Source organism: Megalobrama amblycephala, linkage group LG11 (assembly GCF_018812025.1).
Source record: "Megalobrama amblycephala isolate DHTTF-2021 linkage group LG11, ASM1881202v1, whole genome shotgun sequence".
In the NCBI taxonomy this organism is placed as follows: domain Eukaryota; kingdom Metazoa; phylum Chordata; class Actinopteri; order Cypriniformes; family Xenocyprididae; genus Megalobrama; species Megalobrama amblycephala.
The window spans coordinates 25,312,541-25,331,284 of NC_063054.1; the positions used below are offsets into that span (position 1 = coordinate 25,312,541).

The 18,744-nt window shown below is 45.1% G+C and overlaps 1 protein-coding gene across 1 annotated transcript in view; it reads left to right on the top strand.

The window, feature by feature from the left end:
• Positions 1-3,402: 3,402 nt before the first annotated feature.
• si:dkey-43k4.5 (potassium voltage-gated channel subfamily S member 2) overlaps positions 3,403-18,744 on the top strand; it is a 43,166-nt gene continuing 27,824 nt past the window's right edge. Inside the window, exon 1 of the mRNA XM_048206952.1 lies at positions 3,403-3,641. The gene's annotated coding sequence lies outside the window, so the exon portion shown is untranslated. The remainder of the gene's footprint in view (positions 3,642-18,744) is intronic.

The window sequence follows — 18,744 nt, forward strand, 5'->3', positions numbered from 1 at the left end:
AAAAGCTTATAAAATATAAAAGCTTAAAAGTTATTTATTTTAAATAGTTTAAAAGAAATGTATATTCTTTATAAACAATTATTTATAACGTTTTGAAATTTATATCAAGAGGTTTTGATTTCTTCTCTGAGCTGGATTCTTTATTCACATTTTTTCAGCACATGCACAGTTTCTAAAAGTCCAGATTGATTACAATTTTCCAGTAAAACTGTAAGTGCTGAATAGGAATCTCAACAATTAGTGGTAGGCCTTCTGGCTTAGCCTTGAACCAGGGACCTTCTTGCTGCAAGGTAACTACCCACAGAATCACCATGCTGCCACTTTTATAAAGCTTCATAGCTGTGGTGCTATGTTTTGGTCAGTATTATAAAAATATCCTGAAGCTCCTTGCATATTTATTCTATACAGGCCACACAAGCACTTATTGCACTAACACGTTTACATTTAATTTATTTTAAACTCAGGTTTATTGCATCTAGGTTGCAAACTCAGGTTTATTGCATCCATTTGAGTTCTAAACAGAATCTTTGCAAAGACGTTCTTTGAATAAAATATACTATTTGGTATACAATGGTATACTATTTCTATTTCAGAATCCCTTGAAGCTAACCACGCAAAAAATAATAATTAAAATAAAAAAGTAATTAATTCAGAAGAGTAATTAAAAATTACAGAAGTGAAGTGAGTGTGTGGGGGGTTATTAGTAAGATGATTATTCTTTTATAAAAACAAATACAAAAAAATGTGACTGCAATCTGTTTTTTTTTTGTTTGTTTTTTTTTTTTTGTTGTTGTTGTTTTTTACTGTTGGTCATGCAGTGCGGTGATATCTTGCTTTACCCATTTGCTTTACACACATCTCGGTAACTGGTGGGTCATTAAGGTTAATTATCATTAATCCTGCAATGTTTAAAACAAGACACGTAGACCTCCTTTCAGACAATTATATTCATAAGACTAAAAGCTCTACTGCATTCCACTGTCTGACAGGAAAGGTCTGCATACAGTTCCTGAGGGGGTTTCAAATCTTGGCACTCAGTATGGGGAGATTCAATTAAGTCTCGCATTCCCTTAATGGCCTGGTCAGAGCACTGAAATGTGCACAGAGCAAATCTTTGCTTTACTATAAAGTATGAAGCTCCAAGGCCACCTGCTTCTGTAAAGAAAATCTTTGAGAATTTCTTCCTCAAAAGGAAAACACTTTTAAATTCCAATTAGGCTTTGCAAAATTTATTTAGTGTTATTGGAATCTTAGGTTAACTGTGACTTTAACTTTAACCATGACATTGTCTTCAGTTCACTCATTCTTTTCACTCAATTAAATTTCAGTGAGGTAAGTGCTTAAAGCATAGGCTATTTGGCCTATTTGGTTGGATCACACACTCACTTATAGGACAGAACAAAAAAGTGAATCAGACAATTTTGTTAGATTAAAAATCTGAGTTTTGTTGAATACAAATGTTGTCTTCAGGAGATAAAGCAAAAAAAAAAAAAAAAAAAAAAAAAAAAAAAAAAAAAAGAATAGCTGTGAACCTTCAGGATTCCTGTGAACCTAGCTACTATTTGCAACACCAGATTGCTCCCAGGGCTACCTTTCCCATTATTGTAACCCTTGTGTAACTGACCATCAATGGTTCTACAATCTAGGCTTATGATGCTTTTGGAAAACTCAGCCTAGTATGGTTATGGTTTAGGGTTACTTATGGGGGTAGGGTTTAGGCTGCATGCTTTATCGATGGGGGTAATAATCTGCCAGGGGGATTGAAATTTGAAACTAAATCGGCTGTGTTCACCACTTATTGTAAATGCGCTGCAATGTTTATAAATGGTAGTTTTGAAAAATATGATTATTTTATTTACCTGTCACATTTTTGATAAAACTGTTGGAGAGTTTCTGTCTGAATGTTATGGTAATTAAAAAGACTGATCTGAAAATCAGTTTAAAAATGATAAGTCTCAATTAATTAATTAATTAATTAATTAAATGAGGAGGATGCTAGATTTTTCAAACTAAATATTTCACATAATTTTTGCATCTGGGTTGACCCATAATGAGTGACAGGCGAGGATAAACACTTATTTCTTAGAAAATGTAAGAAGCAAGACCCAGAACATGTTAATCCAAAATATATAAGTCGACATAAAACTGAAGTTGCAATTGTCTTTTCATCCCTATTGTGAAGTATAAATGGCTTCTCAAACAAGAAAAATTCTAGGGCAGAGCTTGATTTTGTCCATCAGGAATTGATTGAATCGTTAGATTGCAAGGAACCTGGGTGTAGTGTTTGATGACCAGCTGAGCTTTTCCACCCACATCTTAACAATGGCCGGTCATGCAGGTTTGCACTTTACAACATTAGGAAAATCAGACCCTTCCTGTTAAATTACGCAGCACAGCTACTTGTCCATTTCAAGACTGGACTACTTCAATGCTCTACTGGTGGGCCTTCCAATCAGGATGACTAAGCCTTTGCTGATAATCCAGAATGTGGAAGCACGTCGAGTCTTCAATCAGCCAAAGAAAACCCACGTCACATCAAATTTATAGTTTTAACGCTGGCTTTCAGGACTGCCACTTGAACAGCTCCTCCCCATACCTCAACCTACTACTACAAATGTTATTGAATGAGCGATGCCTTGTTGTTTCCTCATAATGAGGTAAAAAGTCACTCTCCAAAACTTCCACCCTCTCTGTTCCTCTCTGGTGGAATGAGCTGCCAACCTCCACCCAAACTGAACAAAAGAACATAAGAACAGAACATCACATCTTTCAAGAAGCAGCTGAACATACATCTCTTCCGCGAGCACTTAATCACTGTACACTCTCAAACCAAACTTATTAAAATTAATTAATTAATTAATTAATTAATTAATTAATTCTCCTCTGCATTTATTCTCTTCTCTAGCTGGTTTCCTAATCTAAACCTGGCATTGTGTACTACAACGTTTTTGTTGGCTCTTTGATCAATGCTTTGTTCCTCTTTTGTAAGTCGCTTTTAAATCTAAAAGCATTATTGTAATGTAATGACAAGCTGTACAGCCCTCGCGCCAGTGAATACGTCATCAGAGAAGAGATGTTGCAAGAGGGAGGGGAAATTATTTTGATTAAAGATTACGATTAATTAAAAAAAAATAATGACGTGCAACATAATTATTTATTTATAATAAATACTGCAATATTCCATAAAAAGCAAATTGTTTATTTTTATTTCATGGTGACTTTAACAAACTTTTTTTCTTCAGTTTTTTTTTTCTGTTCTGCCTCAATACGCTACTCAATAATGCGTCTTGACTGATTAAGAGGATATGTAAATAAGTTCATTCAAGAATTCACGTTCCTATGAACTGCAGTGTTTGACTGCTAGGGTGTGTTTCCGCGCCTGACTGGACAAATGCGCATCATTTCACATCGAAGCAGCAGGAACGGAGGGAAAATGAGTGTCGGCTGATGAGCAATTTGTTGCGAACCGAAAAGAGAAACTGATATGATATTAGAGGAATACAATATTTACAAAATCTGAACCTAGATTAGTATATAGATCAGTGGATTGATACTTTTTTGGCATCTTACACAAGCGCCGTAAACAAACGAATAATCACATGAAAAGAAAACAAGTGGAGAACAACAGTAACATCTGTGTGGTAGGTTTCCTTTTTAATTATAAAACCTTATGCTGATAATAAGGAAGAACATAGCTAGCCTATTCATTAAAAGCAGAGATATATACTGTAACTATTGCTTTAAATGTAATGCTTTTGGTTTCACTGTTCTGTCAAAACATATCAACAGCTTAATAGATAGCCGTGCATTTAAAACAAGGTTAAAGAGAAGCGCATGGCTACCAGTACAATGACTGAAGGAACAAAATGTAGCCTATTTGATTAGGCTATATGAAATCTGAACGATTTGTGTTTAAGGGCATAGCGATACACAGTTTCTTAAGAACAACTGCAGTTGCCTTTGATATGCTTTCAGTTATACAGTGCTTGCAAAAGTCTAGGCCAAATCCGTTTTTGTTTGTTTGTTTATTTAATTATTATTTTTTACTTTTTAATGTAGGCTATATAAAGGCTGTGAGCGTGTGTGTGAACCGTGACGTTCTATTTGGACGGCAGTTTTACTTAGGGATGTAAGATCAGAATTTACATGGTTTTGATGGTTTCTGAGTTTAGCAGTCCTTCGGAAATATCATTTAGGCTATTTAAATTAATTTATCCTTTGACCACTTCCAGTTGTGCTGTTCGGTAGGCTAGGTTAACGTGTGAATTTTAATTAGGGGGCATCTTATGCCAAGGGTCTAATTTTATCTTTTTACTTAAAAATAAAAATATAACGTTTATCCCTCATTAACAAATAGACACAAAAAGCTTAAATATTCAACATAATATAATGTCATAGCCTATATAGATTACTATTATTCAGACACAAAATTAGATAAATTAACCTCAAAACAGTTTTGACTGACTAAATCTCACCAATGTTGATATTCAGATGAAATGACAAAATTAAAAATAGCGTAGCCATTCATCAAGTTTGTTGATTGAGAGGTGTTACTTCTAATTCCATCTGATGCCCACTGGATGGCATCAGTAATCACTGGCCTCTATGCTAATTGTTAACTGTATACCTGCTGAGACCTTTTTATATATAATGTATATGCAGTGTAACAGTTAGAATGCTATCACAGTTAGAATGGTATTGCAAATAATGAGCCAGTATTTTTTGTTTCGTTTCTGAGCATTGTTGGCTAGTTGATTAGTTTTTGCAGCATTGGAGCATTGTTGATTTTCAATGCTCACTGCCATATTTCCTGGAGCTCAATGAGCAGCTTATTAAGAGGCTTATTCAATGCAAGTACAGGTCCCAAGTGCAGCTGTGTTCACACCATTGGTTCGTTCACACTTTTACCCATCAGAATGGGTATCTGGTAGTCGCCCCTGTCAATGAGGCTGTGGTGACCCACTTGTGCCCTTTCTGTGCAGGCTCATGTCTTTGTTGGCCGGTAAGGCTTACACAGTGGTGATCCAAGATGAATCAGCCATTCACACCATGTGGTCTTGCAGGCCTATCAGACGGACCTGCGTAAGGAACTGCATCGTGTCACTGATGCCAAATTCTCTGTGCCATTAATATTACTGCCCAGGCCATAAGCAGTTGGGATTGTGGATTAATTAATTGTTCACAACTTGACTTGATTGTGGATTGTACAGTTCTTAGAAACTCATTTCAGAGTTGTTGTCATACAGATAAATATATTTAAATCTGCTTGGGAGCAGGTTTATGTACTACTTGCACAACTACTTCTACTTATTACAGCCCAGCTGTTCCGGTAACAAAGTTCAGCACAACTACATACAGCGAATTATTTATGGGAAGTCAGATTTTTTTTTCCTGCCTTTTAAGGCTTTCAGTTAATTAAAACAGTAAACAATGTTTGCTGGAAACATGACTGAAATGTTACGAAATTTGACTCTACGTATATTTTTCCTAGTGTACACTTATAGCTCCTAAAAATAATAAATCATTTCAATTTAACTTGCCGCAATCCACTCATGGCCTTATTAATGGCTCTTGATGCTATATTTATATAGTTATTTATAGTATATTACATTATGTATATGGTATATATTTCATACCATTTATATTGTACTATATCACATGTTCTACCGGTGTAACTGTGTCAGGAGTAGCTGTATATAATAATCCAAAGAAAATAGTCTTTAATCTAATAATACTTGAAACAAACAGAAGAATAGCAAGGGAACACAACCACTAAATTAAGAACACAGAACAATGAGCAAACAAATCAGGAAGTATACAGGTTAAATGAGAGAATTTAACAGGAATAGCTGTAATGAATGATAACTTATGTGTAGCCATAGAAACTAACAAGAACTCATGCAGACACAACAGGAACTAAACTAAACAGAACATGACCGTGACAAACTGTAAATGTTTTACTGGATTCACTAAAGGATTAGTCCACTTTTAAATAAACTTTTCCTGATGATTTACTCACCCCCATGTCATCCAAGATGTTCATGTCTTTCTTTCTTCAGTCGAAAAGAAATTAAAGTTTTTGATGAAAACATTCCAGGATTTTTTTCCATATAGTAGACTTCAATGGGCACCAAACAGTTGAAGGTCAAAATTAGTTTCATTGCATCTTCAAACTGTTCTACACGATCCCAGATGAGAAATAAGGGTCTTATCTAGAGAAACTTATCGGTTACTAACGTAACCTCGGTTCCCTGAGATACGGAACGAGTACTGCGTATGGGGGAAAAGTCTCCCTTTTTCCCCGCTACTGAAGCCTTTTCAATAACGCAGTGCAGCTGCATCGTCATTGGTTCACTCATTGCAAGTCGTTGAACCAATGACGGCGCGGCTTTGCTGCGCAGCCTATGGCGACAAAGCGCGCAAACTTTCCCGCCGAAATGGGCGGGGAAAGGCCCTATATAAGTGAGCATTTCGCCATAGGCAATTCAGGCCATATCGACTGAAGTGACGACACTGAGCCGCAGCCTAGTGGCACGGCAAGTAACGCAGTACTCGTTCCGTATCTCAGGGAACCGAGGTTACGTTAGTAACCGATAAGTTCCCTTTCGATACTTCACTCGTACTGCGTATGGGGGAACGAATTCAACCACGCCGTGCCACTGCTGGGGAACGACTGGACTTGACCGGACACGGCGAGGGGACCGAGTGTCAAGTGAGAAGGCCGAAGCCGCCGTAACCCTTGCACTACGAGGGAGAGACTCCCGGGTTTTGCGTAAAACACAGAACTATGATGGCTGCGTAATTACGCCGAGAGGACCCGAGCCTGTAAGGTCGGAATGTCCAACTGATAAAATCTGGCAAAAGTGGACGGCGAGGACCAGCCGGCCGCCTCACAAATGTCTTTAATGGAAATTCCACTGGACCAGGCCCAAGATGAGGCCATACCCCTAGTGGAGTGGGCTCTTACTCCTATGGGGCAAGGGGTCCCCACCGAGGAATAACAGAGCGTGATAGCGTCGACAATCCAACGCGAAAGACGTTGCTTTGAGACCGGAAACCCTTTGGTGCGGCCGCCAAAGCAAACAAAGAGCTGATCAGACTGCCGGAAGGGTTGTGATCGCTCAATGTAGATGCGCAGTGCCCTGACAGGGCAAAGTAAGGAGCCCATTCTAGCAGTCGTTTCGCCAGGGCGCATAGGCGGCTGGATGAAAGACCTCCTTGGCGGTTGATATATGACACCACTGTCATGCTGTCCGATTGGACTAAGATGTGGCGATCCGTCAAATGAGCCTGAAAGGCCTGTAGGGCTCGAATCACTGCCAGCATCTCAAGGCAGTTGATGTGCAGATGGCTTTCCTCATGGGACCACGAGCCGAAGGCCGGACTGCCCTCGCGCAGAGCGCCCCAACCCAGGTTGGACGCATCCGTGGAAAGCACCGTCCTCCGTGACACCGCCTGTAGGGGTACTCCAAGACTGAACCAAGAGGGGTTCGTCCAGGGCCTCAGGGCTGCTACACAGGCCTGATTGACCTTGAGGCGCAAGCGGCCGTGCCGCCATGCGTGAGGAGGGACCCGAAATTTCAGCCAGTACTGAAGAGGCCGCATTCGTAGCAGGCCTAGCTGCAGCACCGGGGAGGCGGAAGCCATCAGCCCTAGCAACCTCTGGAACAGCTTCAGAGGGAGGTAAGCTTTGTTCTTGACGGAGGCCGCGAGCTGCTGAATGGTCAGACTCTGACGAGACTACTGCCGTCATACTGACAGAGTCGAGAACTGCACCCAGGAACGAGATACGTTGAGTGGGAAGCAGCGAGCTCTTGGCTAAATTGACCCTGAGACCCAGACACTGCAGGTGGCTGAGAAGCACGGATCTGTGGTGCTCCAACTCTGACCGTGAGCTGGCTAGGATGAGCCAGTCGTCGAGATAGTTCAGAACGCGTATACCCATCTGTCTGAGAGGGAAGAGCGCAGCGTTCATGCACTTCGTGAAAGTGCGAGGAGCTAGGGACAACCCGAAGGGAAGGACCGTATACTGGTAAGCCACACCTTCGAACGCAAATCTCAAGAATCGCCTGTGTTTGGGGGCTATCTGGATATGAAAGTAAGCATCTTTCAGGTCCAGCGAGCAGAACCAGTCCCCGTGACATACTTGTGCGAGGATCTGTTTCAGCGTTAGTACTTTGAACTTTCGCTTCACGAGGGAAAGGTTCAGAAGTCTGAGGTCCAGAATTGGTCTGAGGCCGCCGTCTTTCTTTGGAACCAGGAAGTAACGGCTGTAGAAGCCCGACTCGCTCTGTGAGGGAGGCACTAATTCTATAGCGCCTTTTCTCAGAAGAGTTAAAACCTCGGCCCGGAGGACATGAGCGTCGTCCGGTTGTACCGTAGTTTGAATCACCCCGCCAAAGCGCGGGGGCCTTCTGGCAAACTGGAGCGAGTAGCCTAGGCTTATGGTTCTCAGAATCCAACTTGATACATCGGGGATGGCTCGCCAAGCCTCGACCCGGGCAGCAAGGGGTAGAATGACATCGGATGGCGACCCGCTTAGAAGGGGGTCGCACACCGGTATGGTAGGAAGAGGAAATAAGCTCTTTTGAGGAGTGTGTAAAAATTGGGTCGCCGTGATAACGGCGGTTGTTGAGGACGCAGCAAGTGTGGGCCCTGTTACTGCAGGTTGCATTTGTCCCGCGCCTAGCGATAAACGAGGCGGAGGGGAGCATGTGCAAGCGAGCTTTCGGGGTGGTCCGGCTGTGGCAAGACATGCCCCGATCCTCTTCTTTTCTGGCTGATCAGGACGACTTCTGAGGCGCCGGGTCCAGCACGATCTTGGGCCGGGGTCCCTGGCGTTTCGGGAAGGTCGTGCGCTTCGCAGAGCGCGAGCGGTGGCGGTGCTCTTTGGGCGGCGCAGCCTGAGAGGCAGAAGGGGCTGGTTTTGTCTGCTGAGCCGGCGCAGGCCTGGGGCGGCTAGGAGCAGATGCTGAGCTTGAACGTTTGGGCAGGAAATGTCTCATCGCTTGAGAAGACTTCTGAGCTGCCGTGAAACGCTCTGTGAAACCTTCCACTGCCGGTCCAAAGAGTCCTGACGGGGAAACAGGCGCATCGAGGAAGGCCGTCTTGTCCTGATCTTTGATTTCCGTCAGGTTAAGCCATAAATGGCGCTCCAGCACCACCAGGCTGGCCATTGATCTGCCAATGGCTTGGGCCGCTGCCTTTGTGGCCCGCAGGGCTAAATCAGTCGCGCTGCAGAGATCCCTGAAGGCGGTCTCTTCAGTGCCAGACTCGTCCATGGCGCGGAGAAGTTTGGCCTGGAAGACCTGGAAGATGGCCATAGAATGGAGCGCTGAGGCGGCTTGGCCAGCGGATGCATACGCTCTTCCTGCAAGGGCAGAAGTGGTCCTGCAGGGTTTAGACGGAAGGGAATGCTTCGTCTTCCAGCCCACGGCCGCGGGCGGACAGAGGTGAGCGGCCATTGCTTCGTCCAGGGGCGGCAGGTGATCGTAACCCTTTTCCTCCGAACCATCAACTGAGGAGAGGACTGAGCGGTGAGAAGTGTGCAGGCCGAAGTGTGCAGGGCCGAATAAGGGGCGCGCCATGACTTCGCCAGCTCCTGATGAACCTCAGGAAAGAACGGGGCCGAGCGTTGCTGAGGAGCTTGACGGCGGCCTGGGAGGAACCACTCATCCAGGCGGCTTCGTGACAGCTCCTCTGGTGGAGCCCAGTCGAGGTCCAATTCCTCCACGGCTTTAGATAGGACGTGGAAAAGTTCGGCGTCCATACCCGCGCCGCGATCAATGGGCTCCAGGGAAGGCAGGGGGGCAGGGTCGTCAGACTCGCCCAGCCAGTGCTCCGGTTCAGAGGCTGCTAGAGACACGGAGTCTTCGTCGGATCCGCCGAAGGAAACAATGTCGCTTGCATCAGCCGAGGGACGTTGTTCAGGGCGGGAGAACAACACTGGGGACTGTTCTCTGCTGGGAGAGGGCGAGGCACGCAGGCAGTGGGCCGGCGTGAGCTTGCTCAGCTCAGCGCGCTGAGCCGGTCTTCCCCGCTGTCTCTTCCTAGCCGGCTCGCGGGAGGAAGGAGAGAGGAGGGCGCGATCGGCGGGGTGACTTCCCATGAAGAAAGAAGCCCGTGAGCGCAGCGATGCCAGGCTCATAGACTCGCAGTGCGAGCATGAGCCTCCAGCAAGCGCGCCATCTGCGTGGGACTTGCCCAGACATCCGACGCACTCGCCGTGGCCGTCTGCATCAAGCAGAGGGGCTCTGCACGTAGTGCAGTGGTGAGGCATTGAAAAATGCCGGGGCGCCGTGAAAACGGCGATTGTGGTGCTCTTAACGGCAAGGGCCGTAAGAGCACCACAAAAGAGCACTTTCCAGCACTGTGGAAAGTGCTCTTAATGCGGTGTGAGAACCGCGGAAAAATGCTCTATTAGACGCGCCGGATGGCGGCAGGACACGCACTGAGTCCGGGCCGGAAGCAGGAAGCGGGAGGCGGCGGCTTGTCGACGGCACTCAGGCGGCAGTCGGCGAGGGCGAAGGCACTGGCGAATCCGGCGACTCAGCTGGGTCCGCTGCAGGGCCTCTTCGACGGCGGCAGAGCTTCTTCCAAGGCGGCGAGCTTCTTTCCAGGCGAGCAGGCTTCTGCGAGGATCAGCGAGGAGAAGACGAGTCGTCGCTGAAGGAGAAAGGACTGAGTTGCCTATGGCGAAATGCTCACTTATATAGGGCCTTTCCCCGCCCATTTCGGCGGGAAAGTTCGCGCGCTTTGTCACCATAGGCTGCGCAGCAAAGCCGCGCTGTCATTGGTTCAACGACTTGCAATGAGTGAACCAATGACGATGCAGCTGCACTGCGTTATTGAAAAGGCTTCAGTAGCGGGGAAAAAGGGAGACTTTTCCCCCATACGCAGTACGAGTGAAGTATCGAAAGGGAACTATCACTCATTTTCTGAAAAAAAATTAAAATTATATAAGTTTTAACCATAAATGCTCATCTTGAACTAGCTCTCATCTTCTTCTCTATTTGAATTCCAGCATTGTAGACACTGCTAAGTGTATTACTGCCCTCCGCAGGTCAAAGTTTGAACTAATTGTTATATACTATTGAACTAGTATATTGCATATAAAAATTAGTTCAAAACTTTGACCTGCGGAGGGCAGTAATATGCTTAGCAGTGTCTACACTGTTGGAATTCAAATAGAGAAGAAGATGAGAGCTAGTTCAAGATGAGCATCTATGGTTAAAACTTATATAATTTTAATTTTTTTTTAGAAAATGAGCGATGGTTTCGTTTCACTAGATAAGACCCTTATTTCTCATCTGGGATTGTGTAGAACAATTTGAAGCTGCAGTGAAACTAATTTTGACCTTCAACTGTTTGGTGCCCATTGAAGTCTACTATATGGAAAAAAATCCTGGAATGTTTTCATCAAAAACTTTAATTTCTTTTCAACTGAAGAAAGAAAGACATGGACATCTTGGATGACATGGGGGTGAGTAAATTATCAGGAAAAGTTTATTTAAAAGTGGACTAATCCTTTAAGGATTATCTTATAATTATCTGTATTTGTCTGTTTTGGACTATATCCTTTTATTACTATAAAAATTTTGAAAGCAGATTGACTGAGAGTGTCTCAGTGATCTTGTATAAATTGTATTTGCTGATTTTGTCCCATTTTTTCTTAATGATGGTGAATTATTATATATAATTATATCATTATTTCAAAGTGAACGAGCTTTGTTTTGACCTGGAGGTGCAAGAGAAAAATCTAAAATGTTGTGTTTGAAGACAGAAAAAACATTTACACAAAACATTATTCACATTTCATGAACGTTAAATAATATTACATTAGCAATGTCTCCACAATTATAAAGCAAGAAAAATAAACCAAATCTATCAGTGACAAGCCTGAGTTCTCACAGTTCCTTATGAAAATTATTAATTTTCAAGTTCTAACTAGAGAGATCTAAGTAATTTGAGACAGATTTTTTTTGTACTCCATGCAGATCATAGATTGTTGAAATTGGTTGGGAAATGCAAACACGTTATTGTGCTTTTTATCCAGAAAAAATGCAGCTTCCCCTTTACTTATGTTTCTTTATAGGCCAGTCTTGCCTGTTCCAATATGACTGACTTGTTGATGTATTGCAGCAATGAGCCAATGTGGCCAATGAAGCATCTATGCATTTTATATGTCTATGTTCAGGATTACTAGAGAGTTTGATTAGGGTTGGAAATAAATTCTGCAGTAATGTGGATCTCGAGGGCCAGAGTTGCCCAGCAAGGAAAAGCAAGGAAAAGGATCTACTGCCTGCAGTTGATTTTGATATTCTAGGTATTATCAACTGGTCAGAATTCTGCGATCGCAATAGACGTGAAGAACCATAATGCGTTGAGAGCTCGCTCAAGTACTGGGGAGCTAAACCATAAAAATGCTTTGTTGAAATATTAGCAATATTTTAAAATGTATACAATGTTTAATAGGGAGCCAATGCAGTGTTGACAGAACCAGGCTAATACTTCCTGGTTCTAGTAAGAACTCTAGCTGTTGCGTTTTGGACAAGCTGTAGTTTGTTTATTAAGTGTGCAGGGCAACCACTGAGTAGAGCGTTACAATAATCTAGCCTTGAGGTCATGAACACATTTCACATTTGTCATTGAGAGCATATGTGGTAGATAGATATTTTTTAAGATGGAAGAATGTGTTTTTATAGATGCTAGAAATGTGTCTGTCAAATAAAAGATTTGTATCAAAGAGCACACCCAGGTTCCTAACTGACGACAAAGAGCAGCCATCAAGCGTTAGATGTTATTCTAGGTTATTACGTGCTAAGGTTTTTGGTCCAATAATACAAATACTACTACGTTTTTTTCTGAATTTAGTAGTAGGAAATTACATGACAAAAAGTCATCCAATTTTTTTGTATCAGCTCTGCATTCCGTTAATTTTGTGAATTGGTAAGTTTCATCAGGGCACGAAGAAATATAGAGTTGAGTATCATCAGCATAACATTGAAAACGTCATGCTTCCTAATGATATATCCCATGGGTAGCATGTACAGAGTGAAAAGCAACGGTCTTGGTACTGAGCCTCAATAGTATCAAATGCAGCACTAAGATCCAGTAACAGTAATAGAGAGATACAACCATGATCAGATGTTAAGAGCAAATCATTTGTAACTCTAATGAGAGCAGTCTCAGTACTATGGTACGGTTTAAATCCTGACTGGAAATCCTCGCAGATACAATTTCTTTCTTAAAAGGAACAAAGTTGTGATGATACTGCCTTTTCTAGTATTTTTGACAGAAAAGGTAGATTCAAGATCGGCCTGTAATTGGCTAATTCTCTAGGAGGATCTATGACCTCTGGAAGCATCTCTTTCAATAGCTTGGTTGGTATAGGGTCTAACATACATGTTGCTGATTTTGATGATTTAATGAGTGAGACATGAATGAGACAATTCTTCCTCTCCTATAGCAATGGATGAATGGAATTTTTCCTCAGGGACACAATGCACTGTCTGACACGATACTGTAGTAGACGGTTGCATGGTTATAATTTTCTCTCTGATATTATCAATCTTGAAGGTTCATAAAGTCCATGAAGTCATTACTGTTTGGATTTATTAATTTAGCCACTGTATCAAATAAATATCTAGGGTTGTGTTTGTTTTCTTCAAAGAGAGTTGGAAAATAAGCAGCTCTAGCAGTTCTTAAGGCTTTTTTGTACGCAAAAATGCTTTCTTTCCACAAAATGTGAAAAACCTCTAGTTTTGTTTACTTCCAGCTGCGCTTCATTTTTCTGGCTGCTCTCTTAAGTGCCTGAGTGTGCTCGTTGTACCACGACATTAGTCTATTTTCCTTAAGCTTCTTTAAGCGCAAAGGAGCAACTGTGTGTAATGTGCTAGAAAAGAGAAAGTCAATAGTTTCTACCAGAAAGACTCAGAGGTCAGGTGAACGTTTACATGGTATTTATTCCATAAAGTATTAACAAATGGTAGTGAGCTACAATGATTCATGTTTAGTTAGAAATGTTCACTCTCCTTGTCAGTTTCAGTTTATTATGAGCAAAAAAAGATTGCATTAGTGACCCTTTTTGATGGCCGTCAATGTCACTTAATCTGACACTTTTTCTTTGATGATGACTTTTGTGATTGAATGTGTTCTGATTTGCTTGTCACATTTTTGATCAGATATCAGTGTAATTTAAATGCATTCTAGTCATCATATCTACTTTCACAGGTCATCGTCTTTCAACCTGCACACTAAGCTACTACTGCATTACAATCCTTCACATTAATTGGCCAGTTGATAATACCTATATAAATTGACCACGGGCGGTAGATTTTGTTTCTATTTAGCACAATTTGTCCATTTCAATATATTGGGTGGGATTTCTCCCCCTCAATGCCTATGGTGGTTATGTCCCAGTTTTACCCTAGCATACACATAATAATAACATATTTATATAATTCAATTCCCTTACAGCAAGGGTGTCCAGACTCGGTCCTGCAGAGTTTCGCTCCAAAACACCTGCCTGTAAGTTTCTAGTATGCCTAGTGAGAATTTGATTAGCTGGTTCAGGTGTGTTTAATTAGGGTCGGAGCTAAACTCTGCAGGACAGTGGCCCTTGAGGACTGAGTTTGGACACCTCTACCTTAAGCCGGGGACACACGTAACGATTAGCTGAAACATTCTAAGACTGAACTTGTTACAGTATACAGGAGACAGACACAGATGTAACAGGTAATGGTTGTTTATTTGACCACAGTAGAGCAGATGAACACACACAGGTGAGTGAACTGGTTGTAGAGAGGTTTGAGCAGGTAGTATGAGGTATAGTTACTGTCCTTTCTTTTGCAGGTAGATACACGCTGGAGCTTGGAGATCGCTGGAGAACTTGGGAGCTGACTGGAACACACCCACACAGCAGACGAGGCACACAGAGGGAAGGAGACACGCTGGAGACAGGTGAGTATACGAAGAGGAGTCCTTGAGGTAAGCATAACAATGAGTATATGCAAACGAGACCGGACATGGAGTGCTGTGTGCGTGTGTGCTTTATAGTGCTGTTGATGAGTGGAGTGATGAGGTGCAGGTGGCGGTGATCAGTACTCTGGGGATGGCGTGCGCTGTGATAGGTGGAGGTTGGAACCTGACGTGTCTGTGACAGTACCCCCCCTCCACGGCCCGCTCCAGAGGGCCGAGGACCCCGACGCCGTGGTGGTCGTCCTCTTCCCCGCGGTGCCGGTTTCTCAGGGTGACTGTCGTGGAATGTTTGGAGTAAGCTGGGGTCTAAGATGTCGTTCCTTGGGACCCAGGAGCGCTCCTCGGGGCCGTATCCTTCCCAATCCACTAGATATTCCAGCTGACCACCACAACGCCGGGAGTCCAAGATCTCACGAACCTCATACGCAGCTCCGTCCTCCAGGATGAGTGGAAGGGGGGGTTCGGCGGGAGCCACGTCAGGTCCTGTGGGAAGAACAGAAGGGTGGTGATCTCTCAGAAGTGACACGTGGAAAGTGGGGTGTATACGATACCCTTGTGGAAGACGGAGTTGATAGGTGACTGGGTTGACCTGCTTGACGATGGGGAATGGGCCAATGAACCTGGGACTCAGCTTTCTGCAGGGCAGACGCAGTCTGATGTCTCGGGTAGATAGCCAAACCATCTGACCAGGCTGGAAGACAGGGGTGTTGGAACGTCGGAGGTCGGCTACCATCCTGCGTCTGCGCAGGGCTCGTTGCAGTTGATGGTGTGCTGAGTCCCAGACCCTCTCGCTCTCTCGGAACCAGTAATCCACTGCCGGAACGTTGGAGGGTTCCCCATCCCAGGGGAACAGTGGGGGTTGGTAGCCGAGTACGCACTGGAACGGTGTAAGTCCTGTAGTTGACTGCCGGAGAGAGTTTTGGGCGTACTCGGCCCAACCCAGGAACTGGTTCCAAGAGTCCTGGTGGTCATGACAGAAGGTACGGAGGAAGCGGCCAATCTCCTGCACCTTCCTTTCCGTCTGCCCGTTCGATTGCGGGTGGTATCCGGAAGTCAGGCTGACGGCCACACCTAGGAGGGAGTAGAACGACTTCCATACTCTGGATATGAACTGGGGTCCTCGGTCGGAGACTATATCCTCTGGTATTCCGAAGTATCTGAAGACTTGGTTGAAGAGTATTTCGGCGGTCTCCATGGCAGTGGGTAATCCTGGAAGTGGGATCAGACGGCATGATTTAGAGAAGCGATCCACAACAACTAAGATGGTGGTATTTCCTTCTGAGACAGGGAGATCAGTAATGAAATCCACTCCTAGGTGTGACCATGGGCGATCTGGAACGGGCAGCGGAAGGAGTTTCCCAGCTGGCAGATGACGAGGAGACTTGGAGATGGCACACTCCCTACAGCCCTGCACGTACCTTCATCCGAAGCCATCCCTGGCCACCAGAAGCGTTCTTTTAGCAACGAGAGGGTTTCATTGACCCCCAGGTGACCAGTGCCAAGTGACGTGTGAGCCGAGTGAATGGTGGGAGTGCGTCGCGTCCGTGGAATGTACAGCAAGCCAGGTGGACAGCCCGGCGGAGGATTCGTGGAGGCATTGGAGGAGGGGATGGTCTCTTCTGACCAGGTAATTGGACTCACGATGAGAGAGCTCGGGATGATGGGTTCAGGTTCCTCGGTCTGTTCGTCAGGAGCATGGAGACGGGAGAGAGCGTCAGCCTTTACGTTTTTGGTACCTGGGCGGTAGGAGATGGTGTAATTGAAGCGGGAGAAAAACATGGCCCAGCGAGCTTGTCTAGGGTTCAGTCTCTTTGCTGACCGAAGATATTCAAGGTTTTTATGGTCAGTCAGTACCAGGAACGCGTGCTTGGCGCGTGGATGGATGGGCGATGGAACTGTAACCTTTGATGAACCGTCTGTAAAAGTTGGAGAATCCGAGGAAGTGCTGGAGTTCTTTTATGGTGGTGGGTTCTGGCCAGTTGGTAATGGACTCCACCTTCCTCTCGTCCATCCGGATGCCACTGTGGTCTATGTTGTAACCCAGGAAAGAGACGGAAGGTTGGTGGAATGAGCACTTCTCTGCCTTGAGGAACAGGTTGTACTGACGGAGACGGGTGAGGACCTCCGCAACGTGTTGGCGATGTTCGGCCTGGCTCCGGGAGTATATGAGTATGTCGTCGATGTAGACTAGGACAAAGCGGTGGAGAAACTCCCGGAGCACCTCATGAATGAAATCCTGGAATACGGAGGGGGCGTTGACCAGTCCATACGGCATAACCAGGTATTCGTAGTGGCCTGTAGGGGTGATGAAGGCGGTCTTCCACTCTTCCCCCTCACGTATCCGGATGAGGTTGTACGCGCTGCGGAGGTCCAGCTTCGTAAACACAGTGGCACCACGGAGATGTTCCAGGGCCGCTGGGACGAGAGGAAGGGGATACCTGAACTTGACTGTTATTTTGTTGAGGGAGCGATAATCAATGCATGGCCGCAAGCCTCCGTCCTTTTTAGCCACGAAGAAGAAACTGGAAGCAGCAGGGGAAGTAGACGGCCTGATGTAACCTTGGGCGAGGGCTTCCTTGATGTAATCCTCCATGGCCTTCTCCTCCGGGATGGAAAGAGGGTATATCTTACCCTTTGGCACTGGTTCACCCGGAAGCAGGTCGATGGCACAGTCCCATGGCCGGTGTGGAGGCAGCTTGGAAGCCCGTTGCGGGCAGAAGACGTCGCTGAAGGGGGCGTAACACTTGGGGATGTCGACAGAGCATTGTTCGACTGGGCTTTCGATGGACGTGGCGCAGAGAGTGAGGTCAGGCGGAGGAGTTGGTGGAAGAGGAAGTTCAGCCAGACAGCGAGAGAAGCATGTGTCGCCCCACTTCAGGATTTCGCCCATTTTCCAGGAGATGGTAGGGTTGTGCTGCTTCAACCAGGGGCGCCCCAGAACCACGTCAGCAGTGGAGTCCTCCAGAACCAGCATATGAACCTCTTCTCGGTGTAGTAAACCAACTTGAAGTGTTACTGGTCCAGCCACGGTGCGGACGCGCTTACGGCTCAGGGATCTGCCGGTTATTGAGCTGATCTTGTAGATGGTCGGAGACGGAGTGGTCTTGAGACGTAGTTGGCGACAGATGGCGCCGGAGACGAAGTTGCCGGCTGACCCCGAGTCGATGAGCATGACCACTGAAAGGGAGACAGTAGCGGCAGTAAGATTGACGACAGTAGTGAGTGGTTTCATCTTATGAGTAGCAGGAATAATAGCACTCACCAGGGGTCGCGGCGGTCGTGTGGGGCATGCTGCAATCACATGCCCAGGTTCTCCACAGTAGAGACAGAGATGAAGGGTCAGCCGGCGGCGGCGTTTTTCAGAAGATAGACGAGAGTTTTCCACTTCCATTGGTTCTTGGGCTGGTTCTGGGGTGCTGACGGGTTCGGATCGGCAGAGGAGCACGTTGGAGAGGGACTGGTCCTGGTGCTCTTGGATGCACGCTTGCATGCGAGTGGCGCAGCGAATGGAGAGCTGGATGAACTTTTCAAGGCCGATGGAGTCCTCGCATGCAGCGAGATGCAGCCGCACCCGAGGTTCTAATCCTTGACGATAAGTTGTTATCAGGGCTTGTTCATTCCATCCGCTGAGTGCTGCAAGCGTTCCGAATTGCAAAGCATAATCATAAATAGACATTGATCCTTGTTTCAAATTATAAAGTTTCTCACCAGCTGAAGAATCCGTGATCGGTTTCCCGAACACTTCCCGGAAGTGGGAAATAAACG